General features: G+C 46.8%; 1 long non-coding RNA gene across 1 annotated transcript; it reads right to left on the bottom strand.

Moving 5' to 3' along the window:
• Window positions 1–3,674: 3,674 nt before the first annotated feature.
• LOC129383501 (uncharacterized) lies at window positions 3,675–18,715 on the bottom strand. The gene is made up of 2 exons (XR_008611395.1): window positions 17,513–18,715; window positions 3,675–3,887 (listed from the first exon to the last, which is right to left on the bottom strand). It is a non-coding gene; the product is annotated as an uncharacterized lncRNA (long non-coding RNA).
• Between the last annotated feature and the right edge of the window lie 895 nt (window positions 18,716–19,610).

Below are 19,610 nucleotides of genomic sequence, written 5' to 3' on the forward strand. Positions count from 1 at the left end.
AATCTTTCCCTCCCATCCCAGTCTGCGCGCAGCCAAATTTCCCGACTAACACGTTTTCATAAGTTGTATTATCATCCTTTTCTGCGCTACCAATTTATCTCTAGGCCACATTACCGATCCCATCGCACCGACCACAGCCACAAAGCTGGAATTGACATTTGCAACACTGAGCATTTTTTTCGCTCTTTTTTTTTTCCCAGAACTAGTCGCGATTGGAATCACCTTCCTTCTGATGCTCTACCTATCAGTCATAACCAACACTTCCGAAATTTTCTAGCTAGCAATGTATAAACAGGGTCTTTGTAATGTTGGTATTTCATGTTATTGTGCTAATATTTTATGTATTTTTGGCAATGATATAACTAACATTGTATTATGAGCGAATGTTATATTTTTCTTTTACGATTTGCCTGTATATTAACGCCACTCCTTTCTGTAATACCTTTGGCTCCGAGGGTATCACAAATAAATAAGTTAACACTGCGTAGCATGAGGCAACGAATTACAGCCCTTTCTATTTGCTTTGTGCTCGATCGCCGCGGAGCTTCCTCGACACGATTCTGCCGCTTTCTATGGACGCTGAAGATTCTGTCGCCAAGACACTTTGCATTGCCGAGAAAGCCCGCCGAATAGCACGCGTCCGCACAATGGCATCACAAAACCGCTCGAAGGATCGGTACGATAGTTCCCATCAAGCTATTTATTTTGAAAAATTTGACCTAGTGCTGCTATGGACTCCACAGTGCAAGCGTAGCTTCTGCAGCACGCTCCTGTCACATTATGTGGCCCGTTCGTTGTTTTAGATCACCTGAGCCACCTAACTTACATGATTGCACGGGTTTTGTCTACAAGTAGGCGTTCCAAGAACGCTTTGTATGCAGATGGCATCACCCTGTCGGCCGACAAGGGCAGTGAGGGTCAGATAGGATCCACCTTACAAGCAGCGGTCTCTGCAGTCGAAACCTACCTCCAAGACACAGGTATCCGACTATCTCCACTCAGATCGGAGCTGCTCCTCTACCGTCCGCGCCGCCGGCCCAAGTCTTAATGCGAGTCGCGCCAATGTGACGAAATAATCCTCTATACGCAAGACGGCTCCTGTATTCCCCGAGTCCCGAAGATACGCATCCTCGACATGCATGTAGTAGCCAACGGGTCAAACATAGAAGCTGTCGGCAACATCGAAGGCAAGGTTATAGCGGCTACCCACCTGATCAAACGCATTACACACAAGAGCACGGGCATGAAGGGGTACAGCGTCATGCGCCTCATACACTCTTTCGCAATCAGTCACATTACTTGTGTGGCTGCTTTCCACAACTGGAATGTCACCGAAAGGGAGAAAATCAACACTCTTATACGCAAGACTTACAATATCGCACTTGGCCTACCGGAGGCCACAAGCAGTGCTCGTCTGCTACAGCTGGGGGTATACAACATGGTTGAGGAAATCGTGGATTCGCAAAGAGCCTTGCAACTCGAACGCATGTCCCTGACAGCCACGGGCCGGTACATCCTGCAGAAACTCGGCTTCAATTATCACATCCAACACGATCAGAAACAGGTGATTCCATCCGACCTCAGCGACACGCTGATCGTCGCCCCTATCCCTCGAAACCGACGCCAGGGCCGTGCCAAGGCACTGCAGCGCTCCTTGGGCGGGAAGGGGACTACTCGCTTCGTAGACGCGGCAGAATACACACGAGAACACCGCTTCACGGTGCTAGTCGTACATGTTAACTCCAGGCTTACGCACACGCGCTTTTCCTCCGAGACTCTCTAGATCCTAAGTAAAGCTGGTCGACAGCACTTCGATAGTACCGCGATAATGTAGTTCCCAGCGCACGTCACCACCCCCACCGACGAGGGCCCCCTTAACTTGAACGAGGTAGCCCACCGCTCTGCGCGAGAACTGACCCACCATGCACAATCGGAGTCCGCCTCTTCGAGTTCGGAACTCCTGGTTCAAAACACGCGAGAGCGTTTGGTCAGATACAATGACATCCCCAAGCACTACCAGCTAGGCAGGCGGTTCTCGCTCCCCACCCTTCACCCCAAACTGAAATGTCGCCAGGCAGTCGTCTGGCGGCATCTGCAAACACAAACCTTCCCCAGTCCGGTGCGATTGCGGCACATTTTCCCCACGCAATAGCCGAGTGCTCTTGGCAAATTATGTCTGGAAACTAGAGCGACGCTCTCACACATGCTGTGGGAGTGTCGTATTATATCAACTACAATGGCATTAGCTCCGGAGGCTCTTGCGACGAAGTGGACCGCAGCTCTGCGCAGCTCCAACCTCAAGAAGCAAGAGTGGGCTGTCCAGCAGGCCCGAGAGGCGGCGACGAGGCAAGGCCTCCAAGTCCCCTCATGGGAGACCTGAGCCCGGGTCGTTAAACTTTGCCGGATTTAAAATAAAGTTGTTTCCATCCATCCATTCCGAGAACACCCAGCTTGCTCATGTTGCACGCCTTAAGCGCTGCTACCCCGCCACAGAACAGTGACTCTCCCAGTGAGCTTCGTCTGCGAAAGGGGGATTGTCGCGTGGCGAAGAGGAGTAGAGAGAAGAAAAGGAGGACAACGAGTTCAGTTCCAGACAAGGCAACATTTTGGTAGCGACGTCATGTCGACCTCTCATCCGTGCCGGTCTTCATCTGTAAATAAACATCGAGCATCCGTAACAACATTATCCGGTGTATGCTTCTGTAGCTTGCTTTTACATTATAATGGCACGTATGCAGTATACCACTGAATTGCTGCTGGTTGACTTGAGCATACGCTCGTGCAAGATTGAAAGTATTTTTTTTATATTGCAAAAACAAACATTCCGACTGGCACCAATAACATCTTAATTTTGCCCAACCTTCCTCCGTCCCTTGGCGGCACACCATATTTTACACGTTAGTCCTCGCTGAAAATAGCATACCGGGAACGCAATGCAACACAATAATCAACATAGTTCTAATCCCTACAATAGGTCCCCTGAGTCACAAATTACAACTTTCTTTGGAGAAGTTACAATCTAAAGTGTACGAGACATTTGGCGTTGTAGTAACCTTTAAAATAGCTACTTCGAGACATGTAACATCTAGCCGCGACGGGGAGTAAAAAAACACAAATATCAAGTTTGTTTAGTAACCTAGTACCCTTTATGTTATAGGTCACTTGCCACTAAAGGTAAACTTAAACGTTACCGCGCTATGAGTGTATAAGCAAAGTATTCGTTATTATGCACTGAAATTATTCACCCAATCAGTGGGTCACGGTAACATTTGCGGGCTAGTTGCACAATTAGTTTATACTAATTTGCGATTTCGTTTTCAATCGTTCAAAAACTGCCATCGAATGAAGAGGCTTTTTAAAGTGAGTCATTACAGGTACGACTAAAACAAGAGGGAAATGATAAATGTTGTTGATTAGGATTTAACGCAGTCGAGTGGTGAGAACCTACGTGACAAGCACAAAACAATTTAAAGTATCAAAGGTAAACATAACAAGAAAAGGAAGTAGCATATTACCGCATGTTATATTTTGTATATACCTTTACAAGTGCGTTAGCGGTTGATCAGTTTCTTTATTCAAGTTCAATACAACAGCATGTAAGGCAACAGAAGCAAGTATTACAATAAACGATTGGTGACATGCACAGGTCGTTGTAAAGAAACCCAGGACTAAAGTCAAGATTAACAGAAATCATAGATTTATTCACTAACATAGTGTAGTATGAACATTATAGTAAGAACTTGAAAAATTCGTCAGTTTTCCATGGGCGGAAAATTCCTCTTCATTACAGCATTCATTTAAACCATCCAGCAATGGCATAAGCGGCACGAGGTTTAGTAATTTTTTTCGTGTTTGTCAGTCCATGCTGCTACTAAAAGAAATGGATCCTGCAATGTAAATACAAGAATTAACAATCTCATTTAGCGTCCGAGGGCATTCACATGCGCGTCCCTAAGCAAATTATTGTAGTCATGGTACTGTAAATGACCACTGTACAATAAATCAGCAGCGTTTTTTTTAATCCTAAAGAAGTCGCAGTTTCGCCCGATAGGCGAAGCATCGGTTAAGAAAGCAAATTGTTAGACAGCTATACGAAGGAAGGATAAGAGGTTTATCGGCTGTATAAACTTCTATACACTCTCTTACTAACTAAAATAACAGGCATGATGCAGTGTGCGCACAGGCGAAAATGAACACGTTCACTCCATGATCGCGAGCACTCGCTGTCGAAACGCTGGCTTAAGGAAGAATGGCAGCAGGAGTGAGCGAATCGACCGTTGTCACTCCCTTCGGTAGAGCACGTGGTCCTTCGGTAGACTACGTACTCATCGCGATCGCCTTCAAGATAATGCCTCCGCGGCTGCGCTCAGTCGCGCCCAGCCGTGCCCAGACGCGCCATACGCAGCCGCCACCTAAGCAGCACGCCCACCCTCGCTCCCCCGATGCCTTGCGCGCAATTGAAGACGGTGCGCTTCCTCCCCGTCCTCCTCCCTTGCGCGCGCTAGATCGAGCTACCATCCTCGGCTTACCATCCCACTCTTTCACTCGCACTCACAGCATACGGCGCGGTCACGATGTTATCATATTTTGACTTTATACGGAGCATCACGTGATGACTACGGCGGAAATGCACCTGGAGTGTCCATATTATTGCTACCTCAATAAGTATACCAACTCTTGCAATGCAGGCGATCTTTAGATTCGACGGGTTGAGAAACGTTAGATGTGACAGCTGTCGTGCTTGAACGCGTTTTGAACCTGGCGCTTTATGACGGAATAGTTACGAAAAGGGTTCAGATCACAGAGATAATAAATAACCTTGCACAAAGACTGCAGTAGAAATAAACACTGAAATTCAAGGCAGATATCTATACTTCAGATATTCAAAAGCTTCTGAGCAATTGATGCATATTTGCATGTTGCCCTCCCTTGAAAAGCACCAAATGCTTATAAATGTTCAATTTATATTCCATAAAGACTTTTCGACTGAGCACGTTCTCATAGCCCAAAAAAGAGACGATTTTACATTTCTTTGAGAAATGCCCCAGCTCAGGAGCGGGCGATTTCAATTGCGCTGAAGGACTAAGGACCCTTCAGAGGCGATTGCCTCTTAAGCTAAGCCTTCTTTTGACACGAAACAAGAGCTGCGAGGTTTGTATAAAGGTATTCTTATAGTCCAGATTGACTTAATACTTGGCTGTAGTGGTCCTTTAAGGTACCGAAAAGTACGGTGTGTTTGGTGGTATTACTGCGCGGTACTACAGTATAGTTCTTATATACTACGCTGCGTTTGTTGCCTGGCAACACCACGTATTCCATTCGACGTTTGTTGCCTGCTGAATATAAAGGACGCAGTCATGAATAAGCCTATAAGCGGCTCTTTTGTAGGCTCAGCACAAACGTGCAGTATATGAAGCCCAAATAAGGTTCATTTTCATGTCCAAGCTAGTCTTGATGGATTGAAGTAGGTGACTCTATCTGCGCATAATCATCTGCATTCTTTTGCGAGTGAGTCATGCTTAGGTTTCTTGTATAAAATATCGAAGTCTCTAAAGCTACGTTGGACGCACGCATGAACAATTCAGATAGTCGCCTACAATACAGCGGGTCCTTAAAGAGAAAGCGTTTTGCTCAATAGCATTCTACAGAGCTTCGTGCTACCTCCAGACTACCATGGTTGGTATATGTACAAAGGTGCTTATTATATATGCATGCCTTCCCGTCATGTAGAATCTTGCGCAAACAAACAGGGGAATCTACAAGCTGTAGTATAGATCGATGGCAATCTGCACTAGCGCGGTCGAGGGCTCGCTATGTGACTCTAGTCGAGGGCTCGCTAAGTGACTCTAGGCGCTAAATACGGTATACGACTGTGGAACAACCGAGCACAATTAGGATCACAGCAGTTTCATTTGTAGGTCCCTTCACTTGATCTACTCCATCGTTTCTCTCCTCCTCTTCATCTCCTAAGCCGCACCCCACTACTCGCTCATGTCTAAAACCAGCGACGCGCCAAAAGAAGAGTGACTAAAGACTTTATTGGAAAACAAGAGAAGCGCTAGCGCTTGTCTTGTCTCGTCTTTGTCGATCATCCTTCCCCCGCTATGCTTCCAGTGCAACTATGTATTACCAACTAGCCGAAGCCTATACTCTTGTGGTTAGGCAACCACGAGCTCCGGGGCCCGGGCGGCTTCTTCAGTTCTCTTGATGAACTTGGCCGGCAGGTAAGGGTTGGAGCTCAGCAACACGGCCTCCCACTGCTCAGTATTACTCATTTCGTGATTTGTGTGATTTTCCGCTGGGCATGACCACAAAATGTGGAACAGATCCGCTTTTTTCTTGCAATGGTCACACGTATTAGGGTATTAGTCCGGGTAGTAGTAGTGATAGGCTACGGGGTTGGGGTAGGTGTTCGTCTGAAGTCGCCTCCAAGGTACTTCTTATCGCTCGTTAAGCGATTTGTGTGCTGGTGGATACACTGCCCTGGCTAACCTGTAGTGCTGCGTAATTTCCTGCTAAATGACCATGCGATTCCTCTCTGATCCTAGCCTGAGCCGTACGGGTGCTCGGTTGGCGAATCCTCGAGCGGTGGTGTGGGCGGCATCGTTGCCGGGTAGGGAGGGGTGTGCTGGTGCCCAAATGATCTGGATTGGTCATGGGTGTTGGTTGGTGCCTACTATGTGTTTTACGCGAGCCGAACCCTGACCCTTCGCAAAATTGCGTACCGCTGCTCTCGAATCGCTAATAATGTAAGACAATGTGTGGAGGCTATTGCCAGAGTGAGAGCCGCCTCTTCCGCTGTTTCAGTGCTCTGGTTCAGATTGAACCACCAGTGCGCATTTGGCCTGAGGAGTCCACCACTGCGAGGCACATACAGTTGCGTTCTATGTATTCTGTTGCGTCGACATAGACTACGTCTTTGAAGGCGTGGAATTTCTAATGTGAGGCTTTGGAACGTTCGGCCCTCCTTTCCATGTGGAATTCGGGCTGCGTGTTTTTAAGGACATGACATGACACGAACTTTATGGGTCCTAGGAAACTGAGATATAGGAGAGCCTCAGTTTCGGTCTTAGTAGGTGGCTCCGCCTACGATAGGAACGAATTCCCGCCGCAATGTTGTGGGCCTTCTGGACAGCCTGCAGTTGAATATGGAGATTGCTGCTCTTGGGAGTTTCCTCCCATTGCTCTTTCGTCGTGGTTGGAGAGGTGTTAAGGGTTGGGCACAGCCAGAGCATGCGATAAAAAGAGCATGAGTCAGGATCACATTTGAGGCACGACTGTGAGTGGTGCAGGTCTATCCTGTTAAGGGACCGAGGAGTGGGATACGAACGGGTTTGCGGAAGTCCTAGTGTGCTAGCCTGAAGTTTGTTAAATTGGGGGGGGTAGGAATGTCCTCCTACCCAGTCGATAACGGGAAACAATTTCGTGGAAAGTACATAATGGATCTTTGTGGATGTTGACTTCATTCTAAGCCTGGCTACCCCCGACAGCGCGGTACCTGAAATAACGTGCTCTCCGGTGGGCCTGCTCCTTGAGATTACACTGAATTAATTTTTAGATGGTGCCTGTGATCGTGATGAATGTCTACTTGACTGCTTTGCATCGACTCGTAGTTGATGCCGAGATTCTGGAAGATGTTTCGCCAGGCGGCCCTCTGAGCTAGCTTTTCGTATTGAGATATAAGGAGCGCTTCCACAAGTTCTTCGAGGGTGTTGTGTAAACCTAGGGCTAGCACTTTAGCCTTGGCCGTTCTTATAGGTAGCCGAAGAGCCTGTATATAAGCCTCCTGATAACTTCCTTTATTTTCTCTTTCTCAGCCGCTTTGAGGCCGAGGTATGGAGTGGTGTAGGAGATGCCGCTGAGCACGAAGGCTTCTACCAACCGTATGAGGTTGGCTTCTTTCATGGGCGAGTGTCGGTTGGCAATTCTTGAGATGAGTCGCATCGTCTATCGGATGCAGGCTTCTAGTATATGAATGATTCTGCAGTCGCGCTCGTGGCCTTGCATGAAAAAGCCGAGTACATGGATGGTGTTCCCCACCGGGATCTCGCCTCCTCCGGTTTGCGCAGCGACCTCTGGGGGTGGTCCAATGTCGAAATTGTGGTTTGTAGGGGCTCTGAGTAAGAAGAGTTCTGATTTTTGCGGGGAGCAGGCGAGGCCCTTGTCGGTCACATACTTTTCAACCGTGTCTACAGCTTGTTTTAGCGTAGTTGTATCTCCATCGCTACCTTTTTTCACCCGCAGGGGGATGTCGTCGGTATACAGACTGTGGTGTAGATCTGGAATCTGATTAAGTTGTTCCGGTAATCAGATCATTGCTAAATTGAAGAGGAAGGGGGACATGACTGATCCTTGCGGCATGCCACCACTTCCGAGAGAAATATTGTGCGATTGTAGTTCCCCTATTCTTAGTTCCACTATGCGGTGGTTCAGAAAATCCTTGGTGTAATTGTACGTCGTCTGTCCTACACTGCAGATTCTCCAGTGTAGCATGATGCGCTACGTTGTCAAAGGCGTTTGTAAGATGAAGACCCAGGACAGCCCGGGTACCATATTTAGATATGTGATCTAGAACTTGATGTTTAATCTGAAGCATGAGGTCTTGCGTCGACAGATTAAGACGAACGCTAATTATGGTGTTCGGGAATAGGTTGTTGTCATCTTCAAAATTGTGGAGGCGGTTCAGAATGACGTGCTCCATGAGTTTTCCTACGCACGAAGTCAGAGAGATTGGGCGCAAGTTCTCGAGCTGTAGTCGCTTACCATGTTTAGGTATGAATATTATTTGTGCGTGCTTTCATTGCGAGGGGATTTTTCAATTCAATTCAATTTTTATTTTTCCCGAAATAATAGGTCCTGGAAAGGGTCAAGAGCTAAAAGCTGTCTCGACAGCTTGACTAGGCCCAACAGCGGTTGCAGTACTCTTTAGGGCAGTGATAGATGCATCGTGTAGATTTCGGAGGGTCTTATTGGTTATGCCATCGGGGGCTGGCACAGATTTAGTGCGCAGTTTTAGCATGAAGGCTCGTACTTCAGCCTCTAGGATGGGTCCATCTAGGTTAAGATTCTCCGGATCAGCGTATGGCTTCTGGGCGATTTGTGCACTTGTGCCTATGTACCGGGTTCTTAGCTCTGTTAGGAGCTTGTCGTCCAATACCAGTACCAGGCAGAAGAACAAAAGTTTGCAAGCGAACAAGTGGCCGTGGTCACTTGAAGAGGTGGTCAGACGGAGGTGTTGATAATGGAAGTCGGTTTGATCCTTGTGATTGCAACGGTGTCTTCACGCCAACTGCGCAGGATTGTGAAATGGCGTTTAAAGTGATTGATGGCGGGGAAAGGACCGTTCTAGCGAGGCTGAAGAGAACGACGGGGCGTGTGAACGCGTACAAAAAACGTGTGAGGATGCTTGCAGGTTTGAGGGCAGGAAAATGTCGTGCTTATTCGTGTGAGCAGGGGTTAGCGATTGACGCAAGCTCTGCATGAAAATTCGGAGATGCTGTACGAAAGAAGATGGATCAGAAACATTCAGCGTAGATACGGAGTTGACGAGGTCACCGGGCAACTAGAAGATGCAGCAGCAAAACATCTCAGCTACAGAGCAGGTGAGTTCTGGTCGCAGTGTTGACTGAAGGCGAGCAGCACGATGGGAAGGGGCGATACCCAATCCTCCGCGTGAGGCTGGGTGGCAAGTGTAGATTTCCAGTGTCGATGTAGCCCGTCGACGATGCCACACCTCACTGGACAAAAGGTTAGAGCAGGATGTACTTAAATTGCACATGAATGTGAATTGCAAACTCAGACATCAACAAAAAAATTGCGGCAAAGGCGCGAACAGTTTTAAAGCAGTGACAACTTCAAAAATTATTGGGCAAGGTCCAGAATTGTTTTGGGAACTTGACGGTTTGGTGCCTGTGATGGCCTCTGTGAAAGAGTTTTCCATTAGTACAGTCCAAGCAAATGACGTATTCATTTCATTGAGCACTAGTAAGCTTTTGCACGCGTATACAGATTGTTGCGAAGAAGGTAGTAAAAAAAGCAAACCTGGTGCTGGCGTAGCTGCAGCATCTCGTGCCACGTGCCCCGTTTCGTTCTTCGTTGAATGACCTTTCTTGTCATTTTTTATGGAAGTTTATCTGACATGGTGAGTACTTTCTGGCCACATCAATCTGATAATAGCAAAGACAAGAAGCAGCGAGTCCTACTGCAGCCCGACATGCCGATCTATGGCACCGTGGGGTCATGCCTATAAATGCGTTCATTGCGCCCGTTTCTACAGTATTTTATTCCCACGTTTTCACATATACTCTTTAGCGAATGCAAGAAATGCCCAATAATGTTACTTGAATGCGTGACCCGACGGTCTGATGCGTGGGTCTGTCCGACAGCAGTGAGGCTGCCCTAGGCCCTGTCATCTTGCCTTGTCAGATGTGCGTAAGTAGCGAAAAATGTTTTAGCCTTGACGGGCAAACCGCCACAGATAAGTGAAAAGGTATGACAAAAAAAGACATAGGGAATTGATATGCAACCGAGCTACGAGCGTAGCGAACGGATATTTTACAACAGCGCTAACAAAACGGCCGAGTTGGAATGGTTTTGTTTTAAATATAAACCGCTGACTGCCAACTTTCTAGGTTTGGGCTGGATGACTTCATTGAGATAGGACGAAAAATACCACAGAACCTATCTCACGATGACGGTCGGCGATAATGAGTTAGCATTCAGTCTATATATACACAAAACATATTGCCACCATCGAAAATAGGTATGTATGACGGCATACTGCAGCGGGACTCCTCCTTCGCGCTTTTCTTAAAACACCCGACTCCATCTAGCACCGCGTGAAGGCGTGAAGCTGATCGCGTGCTGGTGGGGAAGAGGCAGTTTGGCGCGCGTTTCCACTGCCACAGGGGTGGCTGCGAATGGTGCGGCTGAGTACGACCGCGCGCGCCCTAATGTTCTGTGGGTACAAAAAGCTGCGCTTGCCTAGAGCTTCGTGTTTTCTCCCGCGCCTACTTCGAGTTATGGCGAGAGGCAACCCGATGGGCAATTCGCTCGCCGCTACTGCCGCTCATCATCGCGCCAGTGTTGTGATAGCATGTGTTCGCTGCCATCGAGTGAGATCTGCTCTTGTTTGCCCGCGTAAGCGTGACAGCATGAAGTAGTAAAGGCAAGGCGCAGAAGACCAGGACTGAAGAAGAAGAACACAAATGACAGGACCGGCACCGGTCCTGTCGTTTGTGTTCTTCTTCTTCAGTCCTGGTCTTCTGCGCATTGCCTTTACTACTTCAAGCATGAACCAACTAGCCCAAGCAAGAGTTTTACGTGACAGCATGTTTGGCAAAGTAATTCGTGAGTCAATATTCACTACAATGTATACTACCAATGAAACTCCGAGCCCCATTTCGTGTTCTCCAATAATTTGCTATCGCAATCACGGTATTGCTTTTCGGGAGAAACAGCGACTTCCTTGAACTGCCACCAAACAATTAGAGTAGATATGCTTATGCCGTTGGGCTTTGTTTATCATCTTTCTAGGTGAATGCAGTGGGATGCTTTATTACAGTAATTTTACGCACACTATTTTATTCAAATAATCGACATTCGAAAGGCCTCAGTTCGCTAACAAAACAAAGCAAAACGCTGACACGCAAAACCTGACTCTCTGGAGAAACACCATGAGCATAAATCATGTTTCCATTCAAGTAGCGTAGTTTGACGTTGGTGTGGATGATTATATTTTTATCTTGTTCACGTAAATTACAATCGCCTAGGACGGAGCTATTGCGCACGCCAGACGTCACGTTAACTAGTGATAAGCGAACACTGCCGCAAAAAGATCGTACTATGGATAGCTGACTGTACTTGGATACAGACAATCACGGTAAGTTTTCAGGACTTCCAGACCCCCTGTTGATGCCCATAATCTGCGATGAAACCACATAATATTTTCATTTATCGACCTTAAGCGTAGCTGCATTATGTGTTCCTTACACTTTTGCTCCGTCTGCTTGCTGACTGGGAAACCACTTTCTCTACCACGGCCGCGTCGTATCGCGATTAAGCCACTTGAGCCCTGCTCACTCACTGCTGGCCGATGCACGATAGGTCGCAAGCACCTTACAAACTTCTGAGCTCTATTATGACTTCTGAGATGCTTATTTTCGTTTTGTGAAGCACCCAGACACGTGAGAGATGACCGTGCTTACTACCCCTTGCGCGCATGCGTCAGTTTCGAGAGAAAAATCTAGATACTGCGGCTTGGTACTGCAGAAGAGAACCCGCCGTTCTCCGTTTGTCGCTAGGTGAGCTGCAGTACGCGACCGCGAATAAATACTCTGGGATAACCACTCCGCTTATTCTTCGGGCTTCGCTTGCCTCCCGCGAAAGAAAAGAAAGAAAGCTACTCTACTTGTAGACTTACTGTTCCCTGTTCCTCTTTATCGTGCACCTTACTTATAGTCCAATTACATAGATATACTTCAGTGTCCGGTGAGTTATTATACTTCACGTGTCAAGTCATTTTCTTTAAATTACCTTCGGCAATACTGTACGTGAAATTTCGTTGAAGAGGGAGGCTGTTTCATGCTGCGATCAACCAACTGTCGTTTATGTCCGCGTGCTCGCGCATGCCCCAAGCGTCGATTGAAAGCAGCCCAGCTCTCGCGTATCCCCTTCCGAAACACCACCGGTGCGCACCGGTGCTAACTTCGCAAGAGAATTGGGTCCTATTTTCTGCAGTAGATCTTCAGACAGGTGGCAGGTTCTCAACACTGCTTAGGGGTGTTATACCAATGAGAGGCAGCATCGGCAGCATGTTGCACACCGAACTCTAAAGCACAAAGTCGGTAACCCGGTTTCCCCTTATCTAACACACGCACGCTAACGGGACATTCTAATGCTGCCTGACATAACTAACGCTTATTGATCGATGTCTCCTGCAGTAAGTTGTTTTGTCGGAAACGTCTTCATATAAATGCACATCATAAGAAGCCAACAAACACTGACACCAAGGAAAACATAGGGGAAATGACTTGCGCTTAATAAGTGAAATAAGGAAACGATAAGTTAATGGAAATTGGAAACCGAACCCACAAACTTCGCATTTCGCGTGCGATGCTCTACCAATTGAGCTACCGCGGCGCCGTTTTCCCATCAAGTTTCTTGGGTATTTATGTGTCCTAGTAGAATCCTAGGAGTGTTAGGAGTGTTAGTGATGTGGATCAGTGAATGGCGTCAGGCTGCGCTATGAACGAGGTCTTGATGGAGCGGTGTAAACATTCAACATGATCATTGCCGATGAGGTGATATGCCGTGGTGCGTATGCGATAAGTGCCTAGGAGGGTCAGCAGGTTTTCGAATAGTGCCAATTCAAACTGGCATCCTCTATATCGGTTGTAATAGCCGATGGTACGCCGTATCGCGAAACCGAGCCCTCGACGAACGCGTTTGCGATGATTTCAGTATGGATGTCGCAGAAAGGGCAAGCTTCTGGCCATCGGTTAAAGGCGATCTATGCAGGTTAGGAGGTAGGCCTTCCCATTTTATGGCGACCATGGTCCAGAAATTTCAATGTGTACCTTTTCGAATCATTCAGGTGGTGGAGTAAACGAGCCGAAAGGTACCCTTGTGCGTCAGAGAACCTTCGATTGCTAGCGTACCAGACAACCCCACGCCAAGGCAGGTACGTCCTTGTTGATGCACGGCCAGACGAAACGCTGTGTCACCAGATGTTGCGTGACCCGGATTCCAGGTTGGGATAGGTTATGAAGGGCATTGAAAACGGTGCGCCAGAAATCGAGTAAGACGACTGGACATGGGGTGCACGTGGAGACATGACAAAGAATAGGGCCGGCACAAGATGTAAAATGGATATCATGCAGATGTAAAGCACCTGGTTTCCACTAAGCACAATTACCACTGTGTCGTCTTGTAGCAGCGCAGCAAGTGCCATATATCCGTCGTGAATTCCGCAATGAAAGCGATATGGCGTGTTTCCCGTGGTGAAAATTTGGTAGAATCTGACCAGACGCTAAACGTCAAAGGTTTGTGTTCTGTCTTAACGTGGAACTCTTGAAACTCCAGAAAATGTCTGAAGTGGCGTACAGTCATGTACCTTGCGAGGAGTTCCTTTCCGAATGTGTTGTAGCGAGTCTCCATGGGTGAGAGCATCCGAGAAAAAATGCAAGCGCCTGCCAGATATTATCCGCGAACTGTTGAAGCACCGCTCCCGCTGCAGCATTGGACACACCGGTCATAAGGCAAACTGGGGCTCCTGCTCTCGGATGGACGAGAAGGGTTGCCGGAGAGAGCTTGGCCATGATGGCATCAAAAGCAGTTAGTGATTCTGCAGACCAGGTGAAATCAGTTGTTTTGGATTTCTTGCCCTGGATCATGTCCATCAGGGGCCGGAGAAAATGGCGCAGCAAAAGATGAAGCGGTTGTATAGTATCACGAGGCCAAGAAACTCGCATTTTTCAGATGGAAGATGGCTAAGGAAAACCTTCTATCGCCTCGACTTTTACGACAAGGGATCTTGTCGTTGCTGACACAGTGGCCGTGTCGCATTTTCAATTCGCCCTATTGATGATAAGGCCGTATTCGGCGAGCCGTTGAATGAGTTGGTGCACATGTTGGATGTGCTGTTCTGCGTCGCGATTCATCATCATCATTATCATCATCATCATCATCATCATCATCAGCCTAGTTATGACCACTGCAGGGCAAAGGCCTCTCCCACACTTCTCCAACTACCCCGGTCATGTACTAATTGTGGTCATGTTATCCCTGCAAACTTCTTTATCTCATCCGCCCACCTAACTTTCTGCCGTCCCCTGCTACGCTTCCCTTACCTTGGAATCCAGTCTGTAACCTTTATTGACCATCGGTTATCTTCCCTCCTCATTACATATCCTGCCCATGCGCATTTATTTTTCTTCCTTTCAACTAAGATGTCATTACCTCGCGTTTGTTCCCTCAGCCAATCTGCTCTTTTCTTATCCCTTAACGTTACACCTATCATTCTCCTTTCCATAGCTCGTTGCATCATCCTCAATTTAAGTAGAACCCTTTTCGTAAGCCTCCAGGTTTCTGCCCCGTACGTGAGTAGTGGTAAGACAGCTGTTATACATTTTCTCTTGAGGGATAATGGCAACCTGCAGTTCATGATCTGAGAATGCCTGCGAAACGCACCCCGGCCCATTCTTATTCTTCTGATTATTTCAGTCTCATGATCCGGATCTGCGGTAACTACCTATCCTAAGTAAATGCATTCCCTTACCACGTCCAGTGCCTCGCTAGCTATCGTAAACTGCTGTTCTCTTTCAAGACAGTTAAACATTACTTTGGTTTTCTGCAGAATAATATTTAGACCTACCCTTCTGCTTTGCCTCTCCAGGTAAGTGAGCATGCATTGCAATTGGTCCCCTGAGTTACTAAGCAAGGCAATATCATCAGCGAATCGCAAGTTACTAAGGTATTCTCCATTAACTCTCATCCCCAATTCTTCTCAATCCAGGTCTCTGAATACCTCCTCTATACACGCTGTGGATAGGATTGGAGAGATCGTATCTCCCTCCCTCACACCTTTCTTTATTGGGATTTTGTTGCTTTCTTTATGGAGGACTACGGTGGCTGTGGAGACGCTATAGATATCTTTCAGTATATTTATATACGGCTCGTCTACACCCTGATTCCGTAATGCCTCCATGACTGCTGAGGTTTCGACTGAATCAAACGATTTCTCGTAATCAATGAAAGCTATATATAAGGTTTGGTTATACTCTGCACATTTCTCTATCACGGGGTTGATAGTGTGAATATGGCCTATTGTTGAGTAGCCTTTGTAGAATCCTGCCTGGTCCTTTGGTTGACAGAAGTCTAAGGTGTTCCTGATTCTATTTGCGATTACCTTAGTAAATACTTTGTAGACAACGTACAGTAAGCTGATCGGTCTATCATTTTTCACGTCTTTGGCGTCCCCTTTCGTATAGATTATGATTATGTTGGCGTTCTTCCAAGATTCCGGTACGCTCGAAGTCATGAGGCATTGCGTATACAGGGTGGCCAGTTTTTCTAGAACAATCTGCCCACGATCCTTCAACAAATCTGCTGTTACCTAATCCTCCCCCGCTGCTTTCCCCTTTGCATAGCTCCCAAGGCTTTCCCTACTTCTTCCGGCGTTACTTGCGGGATTTCAATTTCCTCTAGACTATTCTCTCTTCCATTATCGTCGTGGGTGCCACTGGTACTGTACAAATCTGTATAGAACAGCTGAGCACTTGAACTATCTCATTCATATTAGTAATGATATTGTCGGATTTGTCTCTTAACGCATGCATCTGATTCTTACCTATTCCTAATTTCTTCTTCACTGCTTTTAGGCTTCCTCCGTTCCTGAGAGCATGTTCATTTCTATCCCCATTATACTTCCTTCTCAGCTGTCTAACGCTTGTTGATTCACTTCGAAAGTTATGCCACTTCTATTCTAGCTGTAGAGTTAGAGGCTTTCATACATTGGCGTTTCTTGATCAGATCTTTCGTCTCCTGCGATAGCTTACTGGAATCCTGTCTAACGGAGTTACCACCGACTTCTATTGCACACTCCTTAATGATGTCCATAAGATTGTCGTTCATTGTTTTAACACTAAGGTCCTCTTCCTGAGTTAAAGCCGAATACCTGTTCTGTACCATGATCAGGAATTCCTCTATTTTCCCTCTTACCGCTAACTCATTGATCGGCTTTTTATGTACCAATTTCTTCCGCTCCCTCCTCAAGTCTAGGCTAATTCGAGTTCTTACCATCCTATGGTCACTGCAGCGCGCCTTGCCGAGCGCGTACACATCTTGTATGGTGCCAGGGTTAGCACAGATTATAAAGTCCATTTCATTACTAGTCTTGTCATTCGGGCTCCTCCACATCCACTTTGTGGAGGAGCCCGAATGACGTCTTTTTGTTGTCTTTTTGTTGTTTTAAAAGGTATATCTTCAATTTTAGATGGAAAACGCAAATTATGTCCCGGTACAATTCTGCATAATAACGAAGATGCAAAATGTAACGTCCGGTGTAACAACGGAATAAGTTAGCCAAAAAATTATTACCTTCTTGTGTGTATAGGGTAACCAGCTTCCTAATTTGGGGAAACATAGGTCTCTAACTTAAGGAACAGTGCATAAGTGCTGCGAAGCAAATATTGCGATTGCTTTCGTCGGCCTGCTAATCGCATATTGCGGCACCTTAAACATAGTAACTGTTAAAAAATCACTCATGGTGCTACTGCACGTGCCGGGATTATTTCACACTTTTACCAAGATATATTTGGTTCGTCATATTGACACAAAACTGGCTGTACAACACGCTCAGGTCTTTTTATGGCGCTGTGGCGCTTTTAAACATAGGTTCTCAGCAAATTTGCAGCAGCGCAATGCGTGTTTATGCAAACAATGTAATTGTAATAACATTGAATAAAAGGTTGATCACTAGTCTACTTAATATGGGGAAGAAATGTTCACTCACAGCAGGCACACATGCAAGTCTTCTTATCTATACTGCATTGCGGCCACTTCAAAAAACCGCACTTTCCGCTCCAGGGAAATGAACAGCCATCTACAAATGGAGCTGGAACGATAAAACATTCGTGCAAGGACATCCTGGACACACAATCCTATACATCTCCCATACTCTTATCGGGAAGAAAACTATATAGTGTCACTTAGTAGTGTGACGGTGAAGAAGGCAGTAGAACTGTGATTGACGAAACTAGCCTTTCAATGGGCGAACTTGTTCCCTGAAAAGCAGGCTACACTCAAGGAACAACGATAGCGGCGAACACAGTCGGCGATCTTCGAAAATCTTATCTGCGGTTCAAGTGCGTCGGCTTTTCTGCACGAGCCATCGAACGTTCCAGAGAAATCGCTGGTGCCCACGTGTCCTTCTGAAAGCTTACATCATTCGCGTCACACATAAATGCCATTAGATTAAACAAGGTTTGGTTACAACAGACGGCGGATAGAACCATCGATAACATTCCAGAAACTTCCGATACATGCCGGCGCGTCCCGGGCTGAGCGATAACATTTGTTCGACGGTGAAAAGCGCTCACCCGAAAAAGATAAAACAGTCCACGTGTCAATATGCAGGTACATTTCTAAAAATCTACTACTGTTAGTCTAAGCGCCATTAGTTGCACTGCTTACTTTCTTCCTTTCTTTCTATCTTTATTTCTTTTTTTCTTTCACACAATCTTTTGCATAAAAGACACGTCATAATACTACAAAAATATGCTAGAAATATCATACTTTAACATCATATCAATTACAGAATTTCGTCGAAGCCGGTTGCAGATTAAAATAAAGAAGGGCAGTAGACTTGTACGAACTTGTGGGAGCACACGCTAATTTCCAGTGACACTCTTGGTGCTCCTAACTTCAAGCAAACATCTTTTCTTTCTCCTTTTTGAAATTGGCGCTTGAAAATATAGGATGGTAATATGTGCCCCTCACTTTCTATTGCGAAGAATTCTTTGCCACATTCTTCGCACTTTGGGGTGGATAGCTAGGTTGCTGTCTCGTCTCGCTTTAATAAAGATGGGACGACACCTAAGCACTTCTTGTGAGTGGTGAATGCGAAAGCATTATTATCCAATTGAACGCCGATGAGTGGTCCTTCACGTTTTGAACTCCTCGCGGGAAGCGAACGCGTCAAGACACTTGGCGCGTTTGATTTGACCTTACCATAGAATAAAGAACAACTTTAGAGGAGGGAAACTTTACCTTCCGCAGTGGTTCGAAAATAAGCAGCGGCGGCGCATGGAACTTACCTAGGCGGACGCCAGATGGCGCTGCTAAAATAGGAAGCGGGAATGCGCATTTTTTTTTTTTAGAGCATTATCCAATATGGCTGCTTTTCGCCGGTCGTGTACGCTTGCATCCGCTCGTACGCGTCGTACTCGTCCCGCCGGCTATGCCGCATGCCTCGGCTGCCGCGTAGCCGGTGCGTTCTAATTGCCAGGAGACCAAAGAGCCTCTACTGACGGACATACAGAGAAGCCACAAGTGAGTGAACGGAACGTGCGACTTTACTGGCAGAAGACAAGCAGTGTACATTCTCGTTCAATAGCAGAAATAGAATTTCTATGTCGAGATACGCTGGAATCATTGACGCGAGCTCGTAAACGGCTCACCGTCGTCGTCCCACATGGCGGTCTGGTAACGAGCGACAACCAGCGGCGCAGGCAGATTGGACAGAGTGTCCCACCTGTTTGCAGCGGCAGTCGCCTTTAAAGATGAGCAACTGAATTGCATTGCGATGCTATCGGGTGACGCAGGCATCTGCTGCCGCAGCCAACACAGCGACATGGACTACCCGGCATTTTAGCGTTGACGCCTTTCCAACCTACACGTTTCTTCTTTTTTTTCGGGGGCCGCTAATGTGTGGCTCACACGTGGTGTCCCACATTGTCTCAATATGGACAAGTCGCTTTCGTGGGCATCACCTTCATCAGCCACTTTTGCGGGCGTTTCCACCCATGTGGCTATCAACTTAATACACGTCGGACCATGTAAGCACGTATGCTGGTCTCCGCTCGTGCTGAGACCAGCATATATGCTTACAT

This window comes from Dermacentor andersoni, chromosome 8 (genome assembly GCF_023375885.2).
Source record: "Dermacentor andersoni chromosome 8, qqDerAnde1_hic_scaffold, whole genome shotgun sequence".
NCBI lineage: Eukaryota > Metazoa > Arthropoda > Arachnida > Ixodida > Ixodidae > Dermacentor > Dermacentor andersoni.